This window comes from Panulirus ornatus, chromosome 3 (assembly GCF_036320965.1).
Source record: "Panulirus ornatus isolate Po-2019 chromosome 3, ASM3632096v1, whole genome shotgun sequence".
NCBI lineage: Eukaryota > Metazoa > Arthropoda > Malacostraca > Decapoda > Palinuridae > Panulirus > Panulirus ornatus.
Genome location: NC_092226.1, coordinates 6,825,175 through 6,853,052, shown reverse-complemented (window position 1 = coordinate 6,853,052; position 27,878 = coordinate 6,825,175). Strand labels below are relative to the sequence as shown.

General features: G+C 41.9%; 1 protein-coding gene across 1 annotated transcript in view; it reads left to right on the top strand.

The window, feature by feature from the left end:
* Nucleotides 1-27,878, top strand: part of RabX4 (RAS oncogene family member RabX4) — a 128,074-nt gene that overhangs the window by 807 nt on the left and 99,389 nt on the right. The gene's annotated exons all lie outside the window — the stretch shown is intronic.

The following is a 27,878-nucleotide window of genomic DNA, read 5'->3' as shown; positions in this document are numbered from 1 at the left end:
AGTTGAACCAGGAATCCAGCAACTGGGGGTAAAAGTCAATCAGCGGATGAAATATAACCACAAACTCAAATAGTAAATACTGGCCAACCTTCGGACCCACTCCACCGACACCTCCGAATACCTTAGCATGGCTCCAACTACTGGAGTTAAAAGGCAAGATTTAACGTGTTGTTACCAGGTGCTGCTTCCATATATGGCACCGAGAGCTGCTGCTGCTGCTGCTTCTGCTGTTTGCTGTTAATGGAAGTGGGAGGTGGTGCTGTTTCCTGCTGCTGTTGATGCTACTGTTCGTAGCTCTGGCAGGTACTGCTGTTGCTGCTTTTGTTCATAGGTCTGGGAGGTGCTGCTGCTGCTGCGGTGGTTACTGCTACTATTCACAGCACTGGTGTTGCTGTGCTGTTGCTGCTGTGTTTCTGTTCTTAGCATCGGGAACTGCTACTGCAGCTACTTTTTCCGATCACAGCACTGGGTGGTACTGTTGCAGCTGCTGTTTCTTTTCAAAGCACTGGGAAGTGCTGTTGTAGCTACTGTTATTGTTCAAAACACTGGGAGGTACTGCTGCATTTTCTGTTTCTATTCATAGCACTGGGAGGTGCAGCTGTGGCTGCTGTCTTTGTTCACAGCACTGGGAGTTACTGCTGTTGTTGTTTCTGTCCTTAGCACAAGGAGGTGCTGCTGCTGTTTCTTTTCACAGAAGTGGGAGGAGCTATTTCTGCTGCTGCAGCAGCTGATAGCACTGGGAGGATCTTTTGCCGCTACTGTTAGCTTTAGAAGGTGCCGTTACTGCTGCTGTGTAGCCGGTAGCACTGGGAGGTGCTGCTGGTAACACTTGGAGTTGCTGCTGTTGCTGCTACTGTTAGCACTGGGAGCTGCTGCTGTAGCAGGTAACACTGGGAGGTACTGCTGCTGGGAGCACTAGGAGGTTCTGCTGCTGCTGCTGCTGCTGCTGCTGCTGCTACAGTTAGCAGTGGGAGACGCTGCTGTGCCGCAGCTGGTAGTACTGGGAGGTTCTGCTTCTGCTGGTAGCACCGGGAGGTGTTTTGATGGTAGCACTGGGTGTTGCTGGTGATAGCACTGGTGGTGGTAGTGTGGTTCTGGTGGTGGTAGTGGGTGTGGTACTGGTGAAAGCGGTGGTAGTGGGTGTGGGACTGGCGAAGGTGGTGTTGGGTGTGGTACTGGTAGAGGTGGATGGTACTGGTGAAGGTGGTGGTAGTGGGTGTGGTACTGGTGAAGGTGGTGGTAGTGGGTGTGGTACTGGTGAAAGCGGTGGTAGTGGGTGTGGGACTGGCGAAGGTAGTGTTGGGTGTGGTACTGGTAGAGGTGGATGGTACTGGTGAAGGTGGTGGTAGTGGGTGTGGTACTGGTGAAGGTGGTGGTAGTGGGTGTGGTACTAGGTGAAGGTAGTGGGTGTGGTACTGACGAAGGTGGTGGTAGTGGGTGTGGTACTGGCGAAGGTAGTGTTGGGTGTGGTACTGGTGGAGGTGGATGCAGTGCTGGTGGGGGATGGTTGTGGCTGTGGTACTGGTAGAGGTTGTAGTGGTGGTACTGGTGGAGTTATTTTTCGGTTGTGGTACTGGAGAAGGTGGTTGTGATTTTAGCAGTGACGTACTGGTACTGGAGATGGTGGAAGTGGTTCTGATACTGTTGGAAATGGTACTGTTGGAGGTACTAGTGGTGGAGTTGGTAGTGTTGGTACTGTCGGAGTGGTGGAGTGTTGGTACTTGTGGAGATGGTAGTGGTTGTGGTACTGGTGATGTTTGTCGTTGATGTGGAACTGGTGGATGTGACAGCAATTGATAGTGGTCGAGGTGGTTGTTGTTGTACTGAGTGAGGTGGTAGTTGTGGTACTGGTGATACTGGTTGTGGTTTTAGTGATTGTGGTAGTTTTAGTAATGGTGGAGGTAGTCTTAGTTGTGTTGGAGGTAGTTATGGTTGTGGCACTGGTGAAGGTAGTATGGTTGTGGTACTGGTGGAGGTAGTAGTGGTTGTGGTACAGATGGAGGTGTTAGCTGTTGTGATACTGGTGGATATGTTAGCTGTTGTGGTACTGGTGGAGGTGATGGTGGTTGTGGTACTGGTGGAGGTGGTGGTGGTGGTTGTGATACTGGTGATGGTGGTTGTGGTACTGGTGGAGGTGGTGGTGGTTGTGGTACTGGTGGAGGTGGTGGTGGTTTTGATACTGGTGATGGTAGCTGTTGTGGTACTGGTGGAGATGATGGTGGTTGTGGTACGTTGTGGTACTGGTGGAGGTGGTGATGGTTGTGGTACTGGTGGAGGTGGTGATGGTTGTGGTACTGGTGGAGGTGGTGATGTGTTACTGGTGGAGGTAGTCATGGTTGTGGTACTGGTGCAGGTAGTCATGGTTATGGTACTGGTGGAGGTATAGTCATGGTTGTGGTACTGGTGGAGGAAGTCGTGGTTGTGTTACTGGCGGAGATAGTCATGGTTGTAGTACTGGTGGAGGTAGTAGTGGTTGTGCTACTGGTGGAGGCGGTGGTGGGTGTGGTGCTGTTAGTTATGGTACTGGTTAAGGTGGTAGTTATGGTACTGGTGGTGATATTGTTGTGATGATGGTGGAGATGGTACTGTATGTGGTAGCGGTAAGGTGGTAGCTGTGGTACTAGTGGTATTGGTGGAGGTGATAGTGGCTGTGGTACTGAAGAAGGTTGTGGTGGTTGTGGTACCGGTGGAGGTGATAGTATATGTGGTACTGGTGGAGGTGGTTAGTAACTGTGGTATGGTAGAGATGGTAGGTAGTGGCTATGGTACTGGTGGAGATGATAGTGGTTGCAGTACTGGAGGAGGTGGTAGTAATTGTGGTACTGGGAGAGGTGGTGTTGTCTGCGTTACTGATGGATATGATTGCAGTTGTGGTACTGGTTAAGGGGGTTGCTGTGGCACTGGATGAAGTGGTAGTTGAGGTACTGGTTAAGGGGGTTGCTGTGGCACTGGGTGAAGTGGTAGTTAAGGTACTGGTTGAGGGGGTTGCTGTGGCACTGGGTGAAGTGGTAGTTGTGGTACTGGTTGAGGGGGTTGTTGTGGTACTAGGTAAAGTGGTAGTTGTGGTACTGGTTGAGGGGGTTGTTGTGGTACTAGGTAAAGTGGTAGTTGTGGTACTGGTTGAGGGGGTTGTTGTGGTACTAGGTAAAGTGGTAGTTGTGGTACTGGTTGTGGGAGTTGCTGTGGCACTGGATGAAGTGGTTGTTGTGGTACTGGTGGAGGTGATTGTGTTTGTGGTACTGGAGGAGTTGGTAGTGATTGTGGTACCGCTGTAGGTGGTGGTGATTGTGTTACTAGCATTTTTGGTACTGGTGGAGGCGTTGGTAGATGTGGTGGAGATGGTGGTGATAATGGTGGTGGTGGTTTTATGTTGGAGATACTGTGGGAGGATCGATGGAAGAGGGAAAAGGAGTTGGGTAAAGTCACTATTGGGATCTAGAACGCCAGTTTCTGTCTACAATAAATACATTTTTTTTTTTTTTTTACTCAGTGTAGTGTCTTGTCCACATTTCGTATGGAATATATAATTTCTGTAAAGGAGTATATATGATGTAGCGTGTGTGAAGATCCATATGTGTCACGGTGTAACCTGGCAGGTACTTAGGTTTGGTGCAGTAGCCTGGCAGGTACTTAGGCTTGGTATAATAGCCTGGCAGGTACTTAGGCTTAGCTTAGCCTGGCAGATACTTACGTTTGGTGTAGCCTGGCAGGTAATTAGGCTTGGTGTAACCTGGCAGGTACTTAGGCTTGGTGTAGCCTGGCAGGTACTTAGGCTTGGTGTAGCCTGGCAGGTACTTAGGCTTGGTGTAATAGCCTGGCAGGTACTTAGGCTTGGTGTAGTAGCCTGGCAGGTACTTAGGCTTGGTGTAGCCTGGCAGGTACATAGGCTTGGTGTAGCCTGGCAGGTACATAGGCGTAGTGTAGCCTGGCAGGTACATAGGCTTGGTGTAGCCTGGCAGGTACATAAGCTTGATGTAGCCTGAAAGGTACACAGGCGTGATGTAGCCTGGTTGGTACGTAGACTTGGTTTAATTTGGAAGCTACATAGGCTTGGTGTAGCTTAGCGGTTACACATGATTGGTGTAACCTTGCAGGTACATAGGTATGACGTAGCCTTGCAGGTATAGAGACTTGATGTAATATGGCACGCACATAGTCTTGATGTAGCCTGGAAGTTACATAGGTCTGTTGTAATCTGGCAGGTGCATAGGCTTAGTGTAGCTTGGCAGGTAAAGAGGCTTGGTGTCGTGTTTTTCTTACACAGACTTAGTGTAACTTGGCAGATACATAGGCTTGGTGTAGCCTGATAGATACATAGGCTTGGTGTAGCCTGGGAGGCACATAGGCTTGGTGTAGCATGGGAGGCACATAGGCTTGGTGTAGCCTGGCAGGTACAATGCACAAAAACACTTTTGGATAAGACGAAAGACGAACACTCGGAGAAAAAAAAATTATTTTTCGTTTAATAATAATGATAATAATAATGATAATAATAATAATAATAATAATAATAATTATAATTATTATCATTATCATTATTATTAATATTGTTATTATTATTATTATTATTATTATTATTATTATTATTATTATTATCATTATTAGAGTTGCATTGATTGATAATAGTGTTTTAGTAAAATTTTATCGGAAATTACAGATGAGAAACCAAAATTGGGCCAGTTTCGGATTAGTAGCGTCACACCATATAAAAGACGTTCGGACAATCGTCGATAGAAAGACGTCAGTAGCATTACTGTTCACCATCAAAGATATATTCATTTCTTACGCTCAGGATTTGAAGAGGTGTGGTATGAAAATATGAGACAAATGATTACAAATTCAGTCTAGATATGGATGTTGCTACAGTTACGTTACTGGACTTTATTATTATTATTATTATTATTATTATTATTATTATTATCATTATTATTATCATTATTATTTACTATAAATGATAGTGACTGCGTCCCTGGTTTTGATGGAGGAATAGATAAAGTCTGATATACTTTATATGTTCCTAATAAGACATGCTCATGTTACTTTCTAATTCATTGCCTTTGTTAAGTAATAACATTATTAAGAACACAGTTTTCAATTAAGGATTTTAAAACCATCTCCCCTTAAACCCAACCTAATCCTTAATTCATAATGTAGCAATGAATTATCCATTTTTTTCCTCACGAAAGACGGTGAAAGAAGTTTGGATTGCCATAACAACATCCACTTATTAACGTGTCCCCAGTCTCCATAGTACGTCCAGGTACTCTGTCAAAACCTCAACGCCTCGAAAATACCGTTACGTAAGTAGCCTTTCTTTACGTCACGTTGTTACGTAATGACGTAACTTCATCATCCTCGATCTGGAACATTGCATGAAGGTGACCTTAACGTAATCATAAGTCGAGGTCACCGGGAGAGGTTTACCGGACTCCGCCCACTTGAGGTTGGACTTCGGTTGAGCCTAAGTAGGAGCGATTACAGAAGGGGTCCAGGGAAACAGCGATTATATATATATATATATATATATATATATATATATATATATATATATATATATATATATATATATATATATATATGGAGAAATACTGGAGGAAGTAAAGTGTTTTAGATATCTGGGAGTGGATCTGGCATGGAAGCGGAAGTGGATCGTAGGGTGGGGGAGGGGGCGAAAATCCTGGAAGCCTTGAAGAATGTGTGGAAGTCGAGAACATTATCTCGGAAAGCAAAAATGGGTATGTTTGAAGGAATAGTGGTTCCAACAATGTTGTATGGTTGCGAGGCGTGGGCTATGGATATAGTTGTGCGCAGGAGGATGGATGCGCTGGAAATGAGATGTTTGAGGACAATGTGTGGTGTGAGGTGGTTTGATCTAGTAAGTAACGTAAGGGTAAGAGAGATGTGTGGAAATAAAAAGAGCGTGGTTGAGAGAGCAGAAGAGGGTGTTTTGAAATGGTTTGGGCACATGGAGAGAATGAGTGAGGGAAGATTGACCAAGAGGATATATGTGTCGGAGGTGGAGGGAACGAGGAGAAGTGGGAGACCAAATTGGAGGTGGAAAGATGGAGTGAAAAAGATTTTGTGTGATCGGGGCCTGAACATGCAGGAGGGTGAAAGGAGGGCAAGGAATAGAGTGAATTGGATCGATGTGGTATACTGGGGTTGACGTGCTGTCAGTGGATTGAATTAGGGCATGTGAAGCGTCTGGGGTAAACCATGGAAAGCTGTGTAGGTATGTATATTTTGCGTGTGTGGACGTATGTATATACATGTGTATGGGGGTGGGTTGGGCCATTTCTTTCGTCTGTTTCCTTGCGCTACCTCGCAAACGCGGGAGACAGCGACAAAGCAAAAAGAAGAAAATATATATATATATATATATATATATATATATATATATATATATATATATATATATATATATATATATATATATATATAAAGTAGCCGACTTGTAGCAAAATTTATCAAACTTACCTATACTTACCCAGGTTATGAATGATTTTGTTTTTTGCAAAGGATTATAATTTGTTCGGTTTGGTAAGAGTCTGGTGGTGTACGATGATGGCTATGCGGGTAATTTAGGAACCCCGGGACTTGATTCGCCATTCTCGGCGTCATTTTCACCCTAGCTCACTCAAGTTGCCCTCATTATTTACAGTGGACTACCCATTTATCTATATGTGTCCAGAAAAATGAAATGAAAGTCATTTGTTAAGTCTCCAGCCACCCCGTGAAGCGTAGCCATCTCGTGCAAATAAATTTCGCTAGCATTCCAGGAGCTTTCGTCCCTTACAAAGGAATTTCTCTTAAATATTTGGAGCCTACTCCCCTTTACAAATGAACTTTGCCAGTACTTTAAGTTTGCCGTCCCTGGCATATGGACTTAGTCAAAATATTTTGTCTATGGCTGCCGTCCTTTTTATTAGTCTTCTGCTTTATATAAACGAGTGTCTTCACTGCTCCTCCTAATCTACTTGAGTCAGACAAAGACTCCGTTTTCTATCAACTGAACACCAAACTCCCATCCAGCTGCAGGGTTGGTTCTTGATACTGAGGGTTTGAAGGCTCTAAATACAAATGCAGGACTTTTGAAACTTTGAAAACTGCAATAATCAATCGATGCAGTTGAAAATAATTGAAACCTTTAGAGTTGTCCTATTCAAATTCTGTAATACTAAGAGCATTCAGTGTCTCTAAAAGATGAGCTGATAAACATGTAACGGCAGTGACGTCAGCTGTTTTGAAGTTCATATAGAAAGGTGTATTATAGCCAGGCCAGAGCGGACAAGGCATGAGAACTATTTTTGGTAGTTTTTAATCATCGGTGAAATTTAATTAGTTATGAACAGACGCATTTTTTTTTTTCAGCCACCTTGTTAGTCTTATATATTCCAGTTATTAACGTTCTAGTCTTATATATTCCAGTTATTAACGTTCTAGTCTTATATGTTCCTGTCATTAAGGTTCTGGTCTTATGTGTTGCAGTCATTAACGTTTAGTTCTAGTCTTATATGTTCCAGTCATTAAGGTTCTAGTCTTATATGTTCCTGTCATTAAGGTTCTGGTCTTATATGTTGCAGTCATTAACGTTTAGTTCTAGTCTTATATGTTCCAGTCATTAAGGTTCTAGTCTTATATGTTCCAGTCATTAAGGTTCTAGTCTTACATGTTCCAGGCATTAAGGTTCTAGTCTTATATGTTCCAGTCATTAAGGTTCTAGTCTTATATGTTCCAGTCATTAAGGGTCTAGTCTTATATGTTCCAGTCATTAAGGTTCTAGTCTTATATGTTCCAGTCATTAAGGTTCTAGTCTTATATGTTCCAGTCATTAAGGTTCTAGTCTTATATGTTCCAGTCATTAAGGTTCTAGTCTTATATGTTCCAGTCATTAAGGTTCTAGTCTTATATGTTCCAGTCATTAAGGTTCTAGTCTTATTTGTTCCAGTCATTAAGGTTCTAGTCTTATATGTTCCAGTCATTAAGGTTCTAGTCTTATATGTTCCAGTCATTAAGGTTGTAGTCTTATATGTTCCAGTCATTAAGGATCTAGTCTTATATGTTCCTGTCATTAAGGTTCTAGTCTTATATGTTCCAGTCAATAAGGTTCTAGTCTTACATGTTCCTGTCATTAAGGTTCTAGTCTTACATGTTCCTGTCATTAAGGTTCTAGTCTTATAAGTTCCAGTCATGAAGGTTCTAGTCTTATATGTTCCAGTCATTAAGGTTGTAATTTTATATGTTCCAGTCATTAAGGTTCTAGTCTTATATGTTCCAGTCATTAAGGTTGTAATCTTATATGTTCCAGTCATTAAGGTTCTAGTCTTATATGTTCCAGTCATTACGGTTGTAATCTTATATGTTCCAGTCATTAAGGTTCTAGTCTTATATGTTCCAGTCATTAAGGTTCTAGTCTTATACGTTCCAGTCATTAAGGTTGTAATCTTATATGTTCCAGTCATTAAGGTTCTAGTCATATATGTTCCACTTATTAACGTTCTCAGTCCTTGGAATTCTTCAACTCTTATATTACTTGACTGTGGAGATAATTTAAAGATAATTTAAGAGGTGAAGTTTTTGAATTTTTTAAAGCTTAAAGAATTTTAGGTTTGCTGCATTTGAATTTCATGGTTCTCGAAGAGTCGGCCGCTTGAGAGATAGGCAGCTCTTTTGAAATTCACTCGTATTTGCGTGTTTTGATGGCAGTATTTAGATTTTGATAGCGTAGCTGACTTGATCAATCCTGTGACACCAGCGGAACACACACATACCCTGCCTCTCTCTGTGTCATGATTTCCACCAAATTCACGATTTATGATTCGTTTTCTACAGTTTATGTAATCGCCTCATTTTTTTTTCATGATAAATCTTAATCACGCCGAGTTCCATATTTGAATTAGGAATTTTGTAAAAAGAAAAAAATAAGGAATCCATATGGCTCATTGACACTGGTAACACATTAATTGTAACCATAGATCAATAAATATGTTTGAAAGTCTCCATTTGTACCAGTAATTCAGCAAATTTATCAACAATGTAATAACTCTATATACAACAAAAAAAGTCGTTGCAATATATAGCGAATGAATTCACCATGTAATGTAATAATTCAACATATAACAAATATTGACCTGTAATATCGTAGCTGTATTTAAGGGCTGGTGATTCCACGTTTAATATTTGTTTGGCTATATATATATGTTATTATTTCCAGTATCACGTTTCTCCCTGTAAAACTAATCTAATAGCAACCCGGCTATTCTTCATGGAAAAGACCAAGATGATTATAGTATAATTCTATCTTAAATGTAATGATTTTTAATATAATTCTCTTCCCGTTTTATATGCTAGTATAATTTTCCATGGGATGCCGTGACGCCCCGTATCACGGCAACACTTGTGACCGCGCGCAGTTTAAACCCTTGTCATGCACGCCAAACGTAATTGAGATTTCCCATGCAAAAATCAAGAGTCCGCCCAGCTTTAAATCGAGCGTTGGAAGGATATAAACTGGTTTTTTACGTTCTGATTTATCGACATCAAATATTAATGCAGTGGAACTATATGGATATGGGATAATCCCCAGCACTGGGTATTGGATTTCATATGGACGGGTCACGGTTTGAGCATATTTGTCAAGGTTTTGTTAGTAACAACGGACTTAAGCCAGTTTTATTTGCCACCTTATTAACCTGATTAAGTTTTACCCATAAAGAATTGAAATTATGAGACTTTACTGCGTATTATGAAAGTGGGCTTGAATTAAGGTACATTCGAGTAGTGTTGGTAAGTTTGCAGGATTGTAGTGGATCCATGGACGGACTTTACCAAAGGCTGCACTCCTAGCCGTGGCAGAGAAATGCAGACTCCTTTAGAGTGAGAATTTCATCGGTACAGCCTCGCCAAAGTGACTTTTTCACTCGCGGTGTAACCCCGCGCAAGTGGATCCTAGCCACACCACAGTTGTCTCTCTAACGTATAAGCACCGGTATATCCTATTGCCCGAGGGTGGAATCCAAAGCTACCCGTGAGTCGATCCTCAGCGTCTTTGGGATCAGGGGTTAGGCAGGGCACTGGAGACATATGTCTCAATAACAGTCAAATGATTAGATTTTGTTCCATTGTTGGTCCAGTGGTAGGACATACGCTGCCCGCCTGCTGGTCCTCTTGTTCGACTCTCGGGCGAGTAATTGTGAAATTTAGATTGATTCACATATGAACATTACATGTTCAGATATTTCTTTTTCTTTCATACTATTCGCCATTTCCCGCGTTAACGAGGTAGCATTAAGAACAGAGGACTGGGCCTTTGAGGGAATATCCTCACCTGGCCCCCTTCTCGGTTCCTTCTTTTGGAAAATTAAAAAAAAAAAACGAGAAAAAAAACGAGAGGGGAGGATTTCCAGCCCCCCCGCTCCCTTCCCTTTTAGTCGCCTTCTGCGACACGCAGGAAATACGTGGGAAGTATTCTTTCTTCCCTATCCCCAGGGATATATATATTTGGATGTGTCAAGGGCAGCTACATGGGATTTCCGAAAATCTTACAAGGATGATTAGACATGAGTAAAGGGAAAGAATGTCGGTGGATGTCGCCCCACGGAAGCCATCCTGGTGATTAGAGAGAAGACTGTGAAATTCAGGATGTCTTAAGGATATGGCAGTTGGTGTAGTAATGAAAAGCGTTTAGTTGAGTGAGCTGAAGATGATGCACTGAAAAGGTTTGGACATATCGAGAGAGTGAGTGAGGAAACGTTGACAAAGAGGACACATACGTCATAACTGGAGGGAACTAGGAAAACAGGGAGACCAAATGGGAGGTGGAAGGATGTAGTGAAAACATTTTGAGCAATCGAGGGCTGAACATGCAGGAGGGTGAAAGGCGTGCACAGGTTAGAGTGATTTGGATCTATGTGAAACGTTTGGGATAAGCCATGGAAAGGTGTGTGGTTCCTGGATTTGGGGATAGGGAGCTGTGGTATGGGAGCATGAGTGCACATGACAGCTAAAGAATGGATTTGAGCCGATGTGGCGTTTCTTCGTCTGTTTCTGGCGCTAACGCTGGAAACTACGACCAAGCGTGTGTTTGTGTGTGTGTGTGTGTGTGTGTGTGTGTATATATATATATATATATATATATATATATATATATATATATATATATATATATATATATAGACTTATTTTCGTTTCTGTTCTGTTCCGTTTAGTCTTTTCGATGAACTTCACAAGCCTTTACGTATTACTGTATTAGACTTCCTGTTCTGTTAGCTACACTCTGAAGTCTGTCTAATGACAGGACTGCTATCCAGCCGGCTTCATCATTTACATGTTAATGACATGCCGTCGCAATTTTAAACTCTGCATCAGTTAACTTTATTTTTTTTTTTTCATGTCTGACATATCATGATGAGTGATCCGGTTAAACTAGGCTGTTGTGGTGGATATTTTATGGCGAGGTAAAGGTCGGTAGAATTACTGGAACCTCCATATCTAGGTTGTGGGCCTGTGGCATTGGATATTATATGAATTTGTACATTTTATGCTAAAAAAAAGAATAGAAACCAGAGTTAAGCGATTTCAGATATTACTAAGATTAGCAGCTTATCTGCGGTGGGTTCGCACACGAAAAGAATAACAACAGTTAAGCGCTGGATCACTGTTTTCTGCCACCTTTTTTTTTATTTGCGGGTCGAGCCACGTTCACAGATGACGTCTGTGGTATAGTCCTCACCCAGGACTACTGAAAGGGCTGGGCAAACCCGGGGCAAACTCCCATGGTCTCTTGTGGGGCCTGGTAGAAGGAGACGAAAATTAAAAAAAATGAAACGAGAAAGTGACCAAACAACAGATGATATAAGTTGTAGATAAATGAAATACATTTTTTTTCTGGACTTTCGCTCGCAAGGAAACCGCAGCCCCCTGTATGTGCGGACCTAAGGGATCATAAATATGCCAATCCTTCCTCAGGGCTTGCGTCAGCCATCAGCGGCCCTGTCCTCGCCCGGTATTTTCGCTGCACTGGGACGAGCAACTGACGCATTTGAACAGTTGATTTTTCCTTTAATACTGCTACCTCGCATGCCAGTGTCGGATTCGCCTATTTTAAGTTCGTGTGTGTGTGTGTATATATATATATATATATATATATATATATATATATATATATATATATATATATATGGTGTGGGAGGCAAGTTGTTAGAAGCAGTGAAAAGTTTTTATCGAGGATGTAAGGCATGTGTACGTGTAGGAAGAGAGGAAAGTGATTGGTTCTCAGTGAATGTAGGTTTGCGGCAGGGGTGTGTGATGTCTCCATGGTTGTTTAATTTGTTTATGGATGGGGTTGTTAGGGAGGTGAATGCAAGAGCTTTGGAAAGAGGGGCAAGTATGAAGTCTGTTGGGGATGAGAGAGCTTGGGAAGTGAGTCAGTTGTTGTTCGCTGATGATACATCGCTGGTGGCTGATTCATGTGAGAAACTGCAGAAGCTGGTGACTGAGTTTGGTAAAGTGTGTGAAAGAAGAAAGTTAAGAGTAAATGTGAATAAGAGCAAGGTAATTAGGTACAGTAGGGTTGAGGGTCAAGTCAGTTGGGAGGTAAGTTTGAATGGAGAAAAACTGGAGGAAGTAAAGTGTTTTAGATATCTGGGAGTGGATCTGGCAGCGGATGGAACCATGGAAGCGGAAGTAGATCATAGGGTGGGGGAGGGGGCGAAAATCCTGGGAGCCTTGAAGAATGTGTGGAAGTCGAGAACATTATCTCGGAAAGCAAAAATGGGTATGTTTGAAGGAATAGTGGTTCCAACAATGTTGTATGGTTGCGAGGCGTGGGCTATGGATAGAGTTGTGCGCAGGAGGATGGATGTGCTGGAAATGAGATGTTTGAGGACAATGTGTGGTGCAAGGTGGTTTGATCGAGTAAGTAACGTAAGGGTAAGAGAGATGTGTGGAAATAAAAAGAGCGTGGTTGAGAGAGCAGAAGAGGGTGTTTTGAAATGGTTTGGGCACATGGAGAGAATGAGTGAGGAAAGATTGACCAAGAGGATATATGTGTCGGAGGTGGAGGGAACGAGGAGAAGTGGGAGACCAAATTGGAGGTGGAAAGATGGAGTGAAAAAGATTTTGTGTGATCGGGGCCTGAACATGCAGGAGGGTGAAAGGAGGGCAAGGAATAGAGTGAATTGGATCGATGTGGTATACCGGGGTTGACGTGCTGTCAGTGGATTGAATCAGGGCATGTGAAGCGTTGGGGTGAACCATGGAAAGCTGTGTAGGTATGTATATTTTGCGTGTGTAGACGTGTGTGTGTATACATTGTGTATGGGGGTGGGTTGGGCCATTTCTTTCGTCTGTTTCCTTGCGCTACCTCGCAAACGCGGGAGACAGCGACAAAAAAAAAAAAAAAAAAAAAAAAAAATATATATATATATATATATATATATATTATATATATATATATATATATATATATATATATATATATATATATATATATATATATTCCCTTTAGCGAGGTACCATCAAGAACAGAGAACCGAGCCTTTGAGGGAAAATGCTCATTTGGCCCCCTTCTCTGTTTCTTCTTTTAGTAAAGTAAAAACTGGAGGGGGAGGATTTCCAGCCCCCCTCCCCCCTTCCCTCCTCTTTTAGTCGCCTTCTACGACACGCAGGACTCCTGTTTTAAGCTCATATTCTGTTTGTGAATGCGTTCTTGTATACAATTTTTGTTAAGTTCACGTTGTTGTGAGTTGTGCATCACAAGTTAACTCAGACAAATTGGACTGTGATGACTGAATTCTATACTAAGCTCACACTAGTTAAAAGTTGTTCGTATCGTAAACCGACAAAGTGCGTCGTAAGCTCACTGCATTTGTAGTTAGGTTTTGCTGTGCGCAGTAATTTCTCACTGCTTGAAGGGGTTGCTTTGTTCTGATGCGAGACGACACGACTTTCCGGAAGGTTGAGTTGTCTCATAATCCTACACTCATCTAAGAAACATGATCATGAAATGTGTTACTTGATTTTTAAGTTTAGAAAATGGAATCTTCTTTTAAGTGTAATTTTTTCACTTGTAGGAGGGATGTTTGGTGTCGTAAAATCACACCATAGGAAGGATATTATCACTCAACGTATATAAATGTTTATTTTAAACTTGTTTTCTTTTTAGGTCAAGAATAGCGTTGGGATTGATTGTCAAAAAGGTTGTTCGTGGAACTTAGGCTTCCGCGAACATCCTTTTCAAAGCTGTCACGAAATTCCGTAATGATTAAGAATATATATATATATATATATATATATATATATATATATATATATATATATATATATATATATATATATATATTTTTTTTTTTATTTTATATATATATATATATATATATATATATATATATATATATATATATATATATATATATATATATATATATATATATAGATATATATATCTTTTTCTTTTCTTTTAAACTATTCGCCATTTCCCGCGTTAGCGAGGTAGCGTTAGGAACAGAGGACTGGGCCTTTTTTGGAATATCCTCACCTGGCCCCCTCTGTTCCTTCTTTTGGAAAAAAAAACAAAAAAAACGAGAGGGGAGGATTTCCAGCCCCCCGCTCCCTCCCCTTTTAGTCGCCTTCTACGACACGCAGGGAATACGTGAGTATTCTTAATCCCCTATCCCCAGGGATATATATATATATATATATGCGAAAGAGAGACTTTTGGATGTTAATGTGCTGAGAGGTGCAACTGGAGGGATGTCTGATCATTATCTTGTGGAGGCTAAGGTGAAGATTTGTATGGGTTTTCAGAAAAGAAGAGTGAATGTTGGGGTGAAGAGGGTGGTGAGAGTAAGTGAGCTTGGGAAGGAGACTTGTGTGAGGAAGTACCAGGAGAGACTGAGTACAGAATGGAAAAAGGTGAGAACAATGGAAGTAAGGGGAGTGGGGGAGGAATGGGATGTATTTAGGGAATCAGTGATGGATTGCGCAAAAGATGCTTGTGGCATGAGAAGAGTGGGAGGTGGGTTGATTAGAAAGGGTGGTGAGTGGTGGGATGAAGAAGTAAGAGTATTAGTGAAAGAGAAGAGAGAGGCATTTGGACGATTTTTGCAGGGAAAAAATGCAATTGAGTGGGAGATGTATAAAAGAAAGAGACAGGAGGTCAAGAGAAAGGTGCAAGAGGTGAAAAAAAGGGCAAATGAGAGTTGGGGTGAGAGAGTATCATTAAATTTTAGGGAGAATAAAAAGATGTTCTGGAAGGAGGTAAATAAAGTGCGTAAGACAAGGGAGCAAATGGGAACTTCAGTGAAGGGCGCAAATGGGGAGGTGATAACAAGTAGGGGTGATGTGAGAAGGAGATGGAGTGAGTATTTTGAAGGTTTGTTGAATGTGTTTGATGATAGAGTGGCAGATATAGGGTGTTTTGGTCGAGGTGGTGTGCAAAGTGAGAGGGTTAGGGAAAATGATTTGGTAAACAGAGAAGAGGTAGTAAAAGCTTTGCGGAAGATGAAAGCCGGCAAGGCAGCAGGTTTGGATGGTATTGCAGTGGAATTTATTAAAAAAGGGGGTGACTGTATTGTTGACTGGTTGGTAAGGTTATTTAATGTATGTATGACTCATGGTGAGGTGCCTGAGGATTGGCGGAGTGCGTGCATAGTGCCATTGTACAAAGGCAAAGGGGATAAGAGTGAGTGCTCAAATTACAGAGGTATAAGTTTGTTGAGTATTCCTGGTAAATTATATGGGAGGGTATTGATTGAGAGGGTGAAGGCATGTACAGAGCATCAGATTGGGGAAGAGCACTGTGGTTTCAGAAGTGGTAGAGGATGTGTGGATCAGTTGTTTGCTTTGAAGAATGTATGTGAGAAACACTTAGAAAAGCAAATGGATTTGTATGTAGCATTTATGGATCTGGAGAAGGCATATGATAGAGTTGATAGAGATGCTCTGTGGAAGGTATTAAGAATATATGGTGTGGGAGGCAAGTTGTTAGAAGCAGTGAAAAGTTTTTATCGAGGATGTAAGTCATGTGTACGTGTAGGAAGAGAGGAAAGTGATTGGTTCTCAGTGAATGTAGGTTTGCGGCAGGGGTGTGTGATGTCTCCATGGTTGTTTAATTTGTTTATGGATGGGGTTGTTAGGGAGGTGAATGCAAGAGTTTTGGAAAGAGGGGCAAGTATGAAGTCTGTTGGGGATGAGAGAGCTTGTGAAGTGAGTCAGTTGTTCTTCGCTGATGATACAGCGCTGGTGGCTGATTCATGTGAGAAACTGCAGAAGCTGGTGACTGAGTTTGGTAAAGTGTGTGGAAGAAGAAAGTTAAGAGTAAATGTGAATAAGAGCAAGGTTATTAGGTACAGTAGGGTTGAGGGTCAAGTCAATTGGGAGGTGAGTTTGAATGGAGAAAAACTGGAGGAAGTGAAGTGTTTTAGATATCTGGGAGTGGATCTGGCAGCGGATGGAACCATGGAAGCGGAAGTGGATCATAGGGTGGGGGAGGGGGCGAAGATTCTGGGAGCCTTGAAGAATGTGTGGAAGTCGAGAACATTATCTCGGAAAGCAAAAATGGGTATGTTTGAAGGAATAGTGGTTCCAACAATGTTGTATGGTTGCGAGGTGTGGGCTATGGATAGAGTTGTGCGCAGGAGGATGGATGTGCTGGAAATGAGATGTTTGAGGACAATGTTTGGTGTGAGGTGGTTTGATCGAGTAAGTAACGTAAGGGTAAGAGAGATGTGTGGAAATAAAAAGAGCGTGGTTGAGAGAGCAGAAGAGGGTGTTTTGAAATGGTTTCGGCACATGGAGAGAATGAGTGAGGAAAGATTGACCAAGAGGATATATGTGTCGGAGGTGGAGGGAACGAGGAGAAGAGGGAGACCAAATTGGAGGTGGAAAGATGGAGTGAAAAAGATTTTGTGTGATCGGGGCCTGAGCATGCAAGAGGGTGAAAGGAGGGCAAGGAATAGAGTGAATTGGATCGATGTGGTATACCGGGGTTGACGTGCTGTCAGTGGATTGAATCAAGGCATGTGAAGCGTCTGGGGTAAACCATGGAAAGCTGTGTAGGTATGTATATTTGCGTGTGTGGACGTATGCATATACATGTGTATGGGGGGGGGGGGTTGGGCCATTTCTTTCGTCTGTTTCCTTGCGCTACCTCGCAAACGTGGGAGACAGCGACAAAGCAAAAAAAAAAAAATATATATATATATATATATATATATATATATATATATGTGTATGTTGGGGTGAAGAAGGTGGTGAGAGTAAGTGAGCTTGGGAAGGAGACCTGTGTGAAGAAGTATCAGGAGAGACTGTGTACAGAATGGAAAAAGGTGAGAACAATGGAAGTAAGGGGAGTGGGGGAGGAATGGGATGTATTTAGGGAATCAGTGATGGATTGCGCAAAAGATGCTTGTGGCATGAGAAGAGTGGGAGGTGGGCTGTTTAGAAAGGGTAGTGAGTGGTGGGATGAAGAAGTAAGAGTATTAGTGAAAGAGAAGAGAGAGGCATTTGGACGATTTTTGCAAGGAAAAAATGCAATTGAGTGGGAGAAGTATAAAAGAAAGAGACAGGAGGTCAAGAGAAAGGTGCAAGAGGTGAAAAAAAGGGCAAATGAGAGTTGGGGTGAGAGACTATCAGTAAATTTTAGGGAGAATAAAAAGATGTTCTGGAAGGAGGTAAATAGGGTGCGTAAGACAAGGGAGCAAATGGGAACTTCAGTGAAGGGCGTAAATGGGGAGGTGATAACAAGTAGTGGTGATGTGAGAAGGAGATGGAATGAGTATTTTGAAGGTTTGTTGAATGTGTCTGATGACAGAGTGGCAGATATAGGGTGTTTTGGTCGAGGTGGTGTGCAAAGTGAGAGGGTTAGGGAAAATGATTTGGTAAACAGAGAAGAGGTAGTAAAAGCTTTGCGGAAGATGAAAGCCGGCAAGGCAGCAGGTTTGGATGGTATTGCTGTGGAATTTATTAAAAAAGGGGGTGACTGTATTGTTGACTGGTTGGTAAGGTTATTTAATGTATGTATGACTCATGGTGAGGTGCCTGAGGATTGGCGGAATGCGTGCATAGTGCCATTGTACAAAGGCAAAGGGGATAAGAGTGAGTGCTCAAATTACAGAGGTATAAGTTTGTTGAGTATTCCTGGTAAATTATATGGGAGGGTATTGATTGAGAGGGTGAAGGCATGTACAGAGCATCAGATTGGGGAAGAGCAGTGTGGTTTCAGAAGTGGTAGAGGATGTGTGGATCAGGTGTTTGCTTTGAAGAATGTATGTGAGAAATACTTAGAAAAGCAAATGGATTTGTATGTAGCATTTATGGATCTGGAGAAGGCATATGATAGAGTTGATAGAGATGCTCTGTGGAAGGTATTAAGAATATATGGTGTGGGAGGCAAGTTGTTAGAAGCAGTGAAAAGTTTTTATCGAGGATGTAAGGCATGTGTACGTGTAGGAAGAGAGGAAAGTGATTGGTTCTCAGTAAATGTAGGTTGCGGCAGGGGTGTGTGATGTCTCCATGGTTGTTTAATTTGTTTATGGATGGGGTTGTTAGGGAGGTAAATGCAAGAGTCTTGGAAAGAGGGGCAAGTATGAAGTCTGTTGGGGATGAGAGAGCTTGGGAAGTGAGTCAGTTGTTGTTCGCTGATGATACAGCGCTGGTGGCGGATTCATGTGAGAAACTGCAGAAGCTGGTGACGGAGTTTGGTAAAGTGTGTGGAAGAAGAAAGTTAAGAGTAAATGTGAATAAGAGCAAGGTTATTAGGTACAGTAGGGTTGAGGGTCAAGTCAATTGGGAGGTGAGTTTGAATGGTGAAAAACTGGAGGAAGTGAAGTGTTTTAGATATCTGGGAGTGGATCTGTCAGCGGATGGAACCATGGAAGCGGAAGTGGATCATAGGGTGGGGGAGGGGGCGAAAATTTTGGGAGCCTTGAAAAATGTGTGGAAGTCGAGAACATTATCCCGGAAAGCAAAAATGGGTATGTTTGAAGGAATAGTAGTTCCAACAATGTTGTATGGTTGCGAGGCGTGGGCTATGGATAGAGTTGTGCGCAGGAGGATGGATGTGCTGGAAATGAGATGTTTGAGGACAATGTGTGGTGTGAGGTGGTTTGATCGAGTAAGTAACGTAAGGGTAAGAGAGATGTGTGGAAATAAAAAGAGCGTGGTTGAGAGAGCAGAAGAGGGTGTTTTAAAATGGTTTGGGCACATGGAGAGAATGAGTGAGGAAAGATTGACCAAGAGGATATATGTGTCGGAGGTGGAGGGAACGAGGAGAAGAGGGAGACCAAATTGGAGGTGGAAAGATGGAGTGAAAAAGATTTTGTGTGATCGGGGCCTGAACATGTAGGAGGGTGAAAGGAGGGCAAGGAATAGAGTGAATTGGAGCGATGTGGTATACAGGGGTTGACGTGCTGTCAGTAGATTGAATCAAGGCATGTGAAGCGTCCGGGGTAAACCATGGAAAGCTGTGTAGGTATGTATATTTGTGTGTGTGGACGTGTGTATGTACATGTGTATGGGGGGGGGTTGGGCCATTTCTTTCGTCTGTTTCCTTGCGCTACCTCGCAAACGCGGGAGACAGCGACAAAGTATAAAAAAAAAAAAAAAAAAAAAAAATATATATATATATATATATACATACATATATATATATATATATATATATATATATATATATATATATATATATATATATATATATATATATATACCTTCCCAGGGGATAGGGGATTAAGAATACTTCCCACGTATTCCCTGCGTGTCGTAGAAGGCGACTAAAAGGGGAGGGAGCGGGGGGCTGGAAATCCTCCCCTCTCTTTTTTTTTTTTTTTTTGTAATTTTCCAAAAGAAGGAACAGAGGGGGCCAGGTGAGGATATTCCGGAAAAGGCCCAGTCCTCTGTTCTTAACGCTACCTCGCTAATGCGGGAAATGGCGAATAGTTTGAAAAAAAAAAAAAAAAAAAAAAAATATATATATATATATATATATATATATATATATATATATATATATATATATATATATATGTGTGTGTGTGTGTGTGTGTGTGTGTGTGTGTGTGTGTGTGTGTGTGTGTGTGTAATATATATGGATGTCCAATAATTCAAGGTTGTGAATGGAGCTCTTTTTATATTGAGGTTGGCTAATGGTTGTCTCGAAATGTTTTCACCTCGTTTTTCATTTTCTTTTACTCAGAGGAAAGAATGTATGGAGTGGGTCGTGGTTCAAGAAAATATTTCATGTTGCTTATAGGCTACGTCGACCGTAAAAGAAGAAAAAAAAAAAGAAAAGCTTAGAATATGTTGGTGTAGTGGCTCGATCTGTAAACTTTTCTAGTTGAAAAGGTTTTAGTGCAGAAACTTCATATAGCGATAGATTTTGTTGTCATAAACTGTACAAGAAAAGAGGAATCTTTTGCTAAGTCCCTGTCTTCCGTGACGAGAGGGTCGTATTGTGTCCTAACCGGCCCTCTGTCGACCGTGCACTGCACTTGCGTAGATGGCAAGTGTCGGCATCGCCCGATGAATCCGGTTATTTGATTAGCGTACGTTGGATTTACCAGATGACCCCAAGTGCCAAATATGTCTCCCAACTCTTGCCTCCAAATTATACACTTTTGTTGAATTTTACTTCTTGGTGAGTTCATGACAAAACCCATCAAAATTGCATGTTTTACATATATAAGGAAGCCAGTTTTGGATGTAGGGTTCCTCTCGTGCCTCGAATCCGGTCAAAATTCTGACCTTTTTTTTTTTTTATATATTGGGCGCGACATTGACCCTCTGTTTACGTGAGAAGAACGACACGCCCAAGGAACGTAGTAACAAAATTATAAGCTCATGACACGAGATTTACAACTGCGTCGGGTAACGGTGTCATGTTTAGTGTAGTATTTTGGTTTGCAAAGAGGATTACTGGTAGATGGCAGCACGTTCTCGACCCTTCCGTAAGTCGCTTACCAGTTGGCTTGACAAAGGTTCTCCACCGCGTCACATTAAGGTAATTAATGGGCGTAACTTTGTTATATAATCTCGGTATCTTGCTTGAGATGGAAGAAATATTCGCATATCATTCAATTCTATGTTTGCCTCAGAATTTTTTTTCTCAATTACATGCCTCTTCTTTTCGATCGGTCTTCATAGTATCCCAGATATGCAGGCTGCTTGTTTAAGCTGATTTGCATATATATTTTTTTTTTCATTTCGCGGTTTAATGTAAAACTAGGCACGATGGGAGTAGCACGTTGTTCGTGTGTGTTGCTAATCTCGATTGCTTATGGCACGGGTCGGGCGCTTACCCACAGCGACTTCGGGTACGCATGCGCGTTACGTGCAAGAATTAAATACAAACCCACATGCAGAGTCAGTTGGCAGTGACGTCCCGCGAGATGTTAATATGCAAACTCCATGTGTTGTATCGTGAGCACGCCCAGAAAGCTCAACAAAGATAGATGTAGGCGAGGAGAAGCGAGACGCAAGTAAAGCGTACCAGATAAGGGCACTGGTGACGTCTGGCAGGTCCAGTCATTCAGTCCAGTGAGCGCATTCAGCCAATCAAGTGACCGCATTAATAGGTCGATGCTTTTTGTCCCTGCAAGAAGCGAGAAGGGACCTGTTTCCACCGGGAGAGCCAGTCTAGTCACCCAACCAAAATGATCCAACTTGAAATGACATCATTAGTCAAAACACAAGTAGTGAAGCACGGCGAAAGCGACCATATGCCTTCAACCAGTCAACTCCCGGCTGACATGGCTTACCAAATGCACCAGACCTGTCGGCAAACCCACCCCAGGTTTACATAACACTTCGAAAATCTCCAGCGTTCTCAGCCAACGTCCATCTTACACTGAGGACAACCGTATCCGAAGGTAGACAAACTGATTTACTGGCCGAAGAGTTTCCTGTTGGACAGTGGAAAACAAAAGTCTGTCCCCGGGATTTGGTGAAACCATCCCATGAACCTAGAATTATTCGAACCTTGATATGAATTAATGAGGCTCATGAAACTTCATTATAGTCAGGCTTGCCAACTGCCAAGATTTGTAAATCAATTCAAATTGTGGTGATAAATGAGAAAATGCCATTACCGAAGGAAATGAACAAAAGACAGAGGAAGGAACTATTATTTTTCCTTCCTGTTTTGCGTGTATTGATCAGAACTATAAGTATGGTTAACTTGTCATGTCCTCACGTTAAGTGCCATCATATTTCGAAAGAACTAAAAAATTTGCCCGTCGATAACATATCCATCTGATGAGAATAGAATGAAAAGAGTATCTGGTAGTATCGTCAAACCACGAGAGATCCGTCGATTTCACAAAGATGATTGTTAAAGAACTCTAATGTGTTTACGAGTGTCGCTACTGTGCTGTATTCTCACAGCCAAAGGACTGTTGATATGACGTGTGCTAACAGGTGAGTCCATTATGACTACGAGAATTTGGATATCAACAAATGTTTATGGGTTTATCGTCATCCCAAGTGATATTTCGAACATTGTTCTTGCGGCTGGCTTTCAGTGGACAGAGTTTGCAACAACATCTCATGAAATGAGGTGGCCGAATGTTGCATGATCCCTAAACACCATTTACACCTCCTTATACCTAAACTAACTTTACTTTAACCACCTGACGTAACCTAACCTTTTACGTTATTGTAACAGAGAAAAAGAAAGAGAAAAAAAAGAAAAGGTTTCTTGCCTTTTGGCTTCGGTTACGACTTTTTCTTTAGAGGTAGCTGGTGGTGACGTCGCCTGCGGGAGACGCCTTCCCTTTGTCTTAGCTGGAGCGTTCTTGAAGCTGAATGACACACTCCGCACTTTTCCAGAGATGTTTATATCAACTCTTTTCGGTGGGTGTTTTCGCCTAGAGTTAGTTTTCGCCTTCTCGTGTCTTCTTTCTTGGTGGATCTTAAATAAACTTTTAGTAAGATTTCAGACAATCTTTATTTGAGTAAGATCTCAGAGGAACATTTAGTGAGCTCTTAAATGAACTTTATACTAGACTTTAAAAGAACTTTATTGAAAGATCTAAGATGAACTTGTACTTAAAACTTCAGACGAACATTTAGTAAGATCTCAAAGTATCTTTGCACTTTGCACATCCAAAGAATATTTATATAATTTTGCTTGAAGATCTCAGATGAGCCTTTCGTAAAATGTTCGACATTTATAAAAACGCTCTCGAATATGTGAGATGAACTTATTTTTCAGAGATCTCAGACATATTTTGAATTGCAATCGCAGATGTTTAAACCAGCATTCTTTTCGCCCCCGTAAGATGGCACTCTTTTTTATACATGGACGAACTTTTTACTAGGAATCTAAAGGAAAATTTGGGCTATTTTGATAATGGTCTGCGTGATGGCTGACTGTAAAACGTTCAGTCCCCATCATCATCATCTCGCTCGCCTGACCAGACGAATTAGTCTTATTTTATTTCTGCGTTTTGTTTTCCTCCTTCGAATGACATTTTTACTTTTTTAACATCTTTCATTGCCAAAAGTTCGAATGGCCTGACGGAAGGCAATATTTAAGATGTGATAAGAATATGTGTTCTAATCATAAGAGAATTTAGCACAGTTACCGTTTGTTTACGTACTTCATTACGAATGCAGAGGAATTAACGTACTCGCCTCAAATTTAGCGTTCGAGTTGCAATTCATTAGTTGGTGTAAAACCTAATTAAATTCCTGGTAGTCTGAAACGCCTTGATTTATATCCATTGACAACAGTTACTTCATTATTTATTCGCATTTATCTTTTCGTTTATTATTATTATTATTATTATTATTATTATTATTATTATTATTATTAGTAGTAGTAGTAGTAGTAGTAGTGGTAGTAGTAGTAGTAATAGTAGTAGTAGTAGTAGTAGTAGTAGTAGTAGTAGTAGTAGTAGTGTTATTACTATAGTTATTAGCTGTTCCCTTTTATGATTGCTACATGCTAATTTTGATTGTGACGTTCGGATTCTGTTCTTCAAGTCTTTAGGTTTTTAAAAGTTGATTACCATGTATATCTGCAGCCTATCACCTCCTTGCAACTACTTTTGCTAGGACAGTTTGCGTATTCTACCCAAATCTTTATCAGTCTACTTTCCTTCTTATTCCATCTTCACTATTTCTTTTGTTTGTCTCCAAGTCTTCATGATAGTAATTTACGTCTCCCATCGTCCTATGCTTCCTTGACTTCTTCCTTTAATACCTAGGCTTCCTTGACTTCTTCCTCTGTTACCTAGCTTCTTTGACTTCTTCCTCAATTACCTAGTCTTCCCTGACTTCTTCCTCCATTATCTAGTCTCCCTTGACTTCCTTCTTTATTACTTAGTCTTCCTTGACTTCTTCCTCTATTACCTAGCCTTCCTTGACTTCTTCCTCTTATTGCCTAGTCTTCCTTGACTTCCTCTATTAGTCTTCCTTGACTTCTTCCTTTATTACCTAGTCTTCCTTGACTTCCTCTATTAGTCTTCCTTGACTTCTTCCTTTATTACCCAGTCTTCCTTGTTACCTAGACTTCCTTGACTTCCTCCTCTATTACCTAGTCTTCCTTGACGTCATCTATTAGCCTTCCTTGACTTCATCTATTAGTCTTGACTTCTTCCTCTACCAAACACCCTATCTTTTCCTCTCGTAACTCCTATTTTCTTCTCTCCCAACGACCTACCTCCCCACATCACCCCGTACCTCAGCCATTATCTCTCCATTTGTTCCGTATTTACCTCACCCTGGATAACGCTCCCTCACAAGCGGCTTCGAGGGAACTCGACGAAGATTCCCCCGCGGCCTCAATACCCTGTTTTTAGCTCTCATTTGTCAAGCCTTGTCAACGACGCTTTTGAAATATTCCACCAGGTTCTTTTTTCAGCTCTTGAGCCAGCCATTGTCGTCCCTGAAATGCTCTTGCGTGTCCTTTAACGCGTAGAATTTTATGACTGCCCGTAATACATAAATAAGCTTGGATTATTATTGTTATTATTATTGTTATTATTATTATTATTATTATTATTATTATTACTATTATCATTCAACCGTTTTGCGTATTTTTTTTTCTTTTACCTGTAAATGTGTCGTCTGGTTGCGAAGTCTCAATACATTGACGATTTCAGATGTAAATGACTGACGAATTTGGATATAGATAAATGTTCACGAAATATGTTGAAAATTGCATTTCCGTGATGTATAGAAGCAATATATATATATATATATATATATATATATATATATATATATATATATATATATATATATATATATATATATATATATGGAGAGAATGAGTGAGGAAAGATTGACAAATAGGATATATGTGTCAGAGGTGAAGGGAACGAGGAGAAGTGGGAGACCAAATTAGAGGTGGAAAGATGGAGTGAAAAAGATTTTGAGCGATCGGGGCCTCAACATACAGGAGGGTGAAAGGCGTGCAAGGAATAGAGTGAATTGGAACGATGTGGTATACCGGGGTCGACGTGCTGTCAATGGATTGAACGAGGGCATGTGAAGCGTCTGGGGTATACCATGGAAAGTGGGGCCTGGATGTGGAAAGGGAGCTGTGGTTTCGGCGCATTATACATGATAGCTAGAGACTGAGTGTGAACGAATGTGGCCTTTGTTGTCTTTTCCTAGCGCTACCTCGTGCACATGCGGGGGGGGGGGGGGGGGTTGCCATTTCACTTGTGGCGGGGTGGCGACGGAATGAATAAAGGCAGCAGTGTGAATTATGTACATGTATATATGTTTGTGTATGTATATATATGTATACGTTGAAATGTATAGGTATGTATATGTGCGTGTGTGGACGTGTATGTATATACATGTGCATGTGGGTGGATTGGGCCGTTCTTTCGTCTGTTTCCTTGCGCTACCTCGCTAACGCGGGAGAAAGCGACAAAGTATAATATATATATATATATATATATATATATATATATATATATATATATATATATATATATATATATATATTTGTAAACTCGCCGGAAGAAATATGATTACCCGCAATACACATATGTATAAAAGATACGAAATTTACCGGGAAAGGAAAATCTTTCAATTATCAGTCTACGATATATTTCCCATGCATTATTTTGGTCCCGGAGACGTTAACACCGGGTATTTCACACAGGCCGTAAATATGGCTCATGTGCAGCCACGCCAGCCTTCCCCCAACACCCCCAACCTTCGCTGACCCCTGCAGCTGCTGATCCATACCTGCTCCCCACCCCCCACCATCCTGCAGCCGCTGCTCCTCCTCCTGGCGAGTGTATTTGCCAGCGAGGGACCCCGACGCGGGGGCCTCCGGTTGCTGGCGACCCCCTTTTCAAGGAGCGAGTCCCGCCGCCAGGGTTTTGTTCCCGCCAAAACACGGCGGGCGGGATGATGGTTCTTACCACGTCTCCTGTTGTGTCTCGTTGCTGCCATCTCCTGAGGACTAGAGAGGAAACGAGATGTAGAGGAAGAGCACAGAGAAGTTTAAGAAGGGAAAGAGATGAAAATGACCATAAAGAAGGAAGATACCTAGAAAAAAAGAGCAAGTTAAATAATATTCAGTAAGTGCCGGGGGTTGAGGGGAGGGCGGGCGGGTTGGGTCGGTTGGCTAGGCAGGCCAGGGGTACCAAAGGGCCACCAGGGCTCTTAAAACTGCAGTAGGGAAGGAGAGTGTGTGGTCGGTGCTGGAGGCCAGGCTTGTGAGGTGTGGTGGGGGGAGGGAACACGGCCCACGCTGGCCTTGTAGCTAGCTCCAAGGAGGCGGTGTGTGTGTGTGTGTGTGTGTGTGTGTGTGTGTGTGTGTGTGTGTGTCCTGGTGATATGTATATTTGTCTGGTTCTTACTTTATCAAGATTCTCTCTCTCTCTCTCTCTCTCTCTCTCTCTCTCTCTCTCTCTCTCCGTTTCCTGCGTTAGCAAGGTAGTGCCAGGAACAGACGAGGAAAGAAAGCATTCGCTCACACTCATTCTCTGGCTGTCATGTGTAATGCACCGACACCACAGCTCCTGTCCACAACCAGGCCCCCGCAGACATATCCATGGTTTACCCTGCACGCTTCACATGCCCTGGATCAATCCATTGACAGCACGTCGACCCCCAGTATACCACATCGTTTCAATTCACTCTGTCCCTTGCACGCCTTGCCTAAAAAGGGAGGTGAGGAGACAGTATATTCAGAGAGAGAGACAAAAAAAATTGTAATATTATGTGTTTGTGTATTGGATGACTGTAGCGCGATTATTGAGTGTAGGTGTTGTGTGTCTTCGTTGTGGCGATTGTGTCTTGGGCATCAGGGGGTCGGGGGTGGGGGTGTCTTCTTGTGATACGTGGCATCAGTGTGTGTTACACCGTGTTGGAGAGATGGGCGGTGTCCATCACTTGGAGGAGGAGAAAACGTGACTCGTACATTCCTGGGAGAGCATCGTTTCAGATACATGTACGTCTTGGCGGAGTGGAGTCAAGTCATTACAGTGTGACTTCAATGTCTTGTCACATGTTTCTTATGGGGAAATTTTGTGTGATTATACTTTGCAAAAGGTAGATGCAGAGGAGTTGGCTTTTTTATGGCTTTTCTTCGGGTTTGTTGGTTGGTTAGGGAGTGATTTGGATGGATGGGGGGGTCTTGTGCTATCACGTGAAGTGTGAGGTACGATTAAGTTGAAGAGAAGAAGAAAATTTGGTTTTGTGGTGTAGTAAATGTTGAACGTCTGTGGTCGCTATGGTTGTTTGAGGATGTTCTGCGTGATCTGTCTGATGTTGCATATGTAGTGTCGTTATGTCTGCTTTTTTTTTTTTTTTGAACGACTGAACGAACATACGCTTGTGTGTGTGTGTGTGTGTGTGTGTGTGTGTGTGTGTGAGGCGTAGTTTATGGTGGACGGGATGAACTGTCTGCG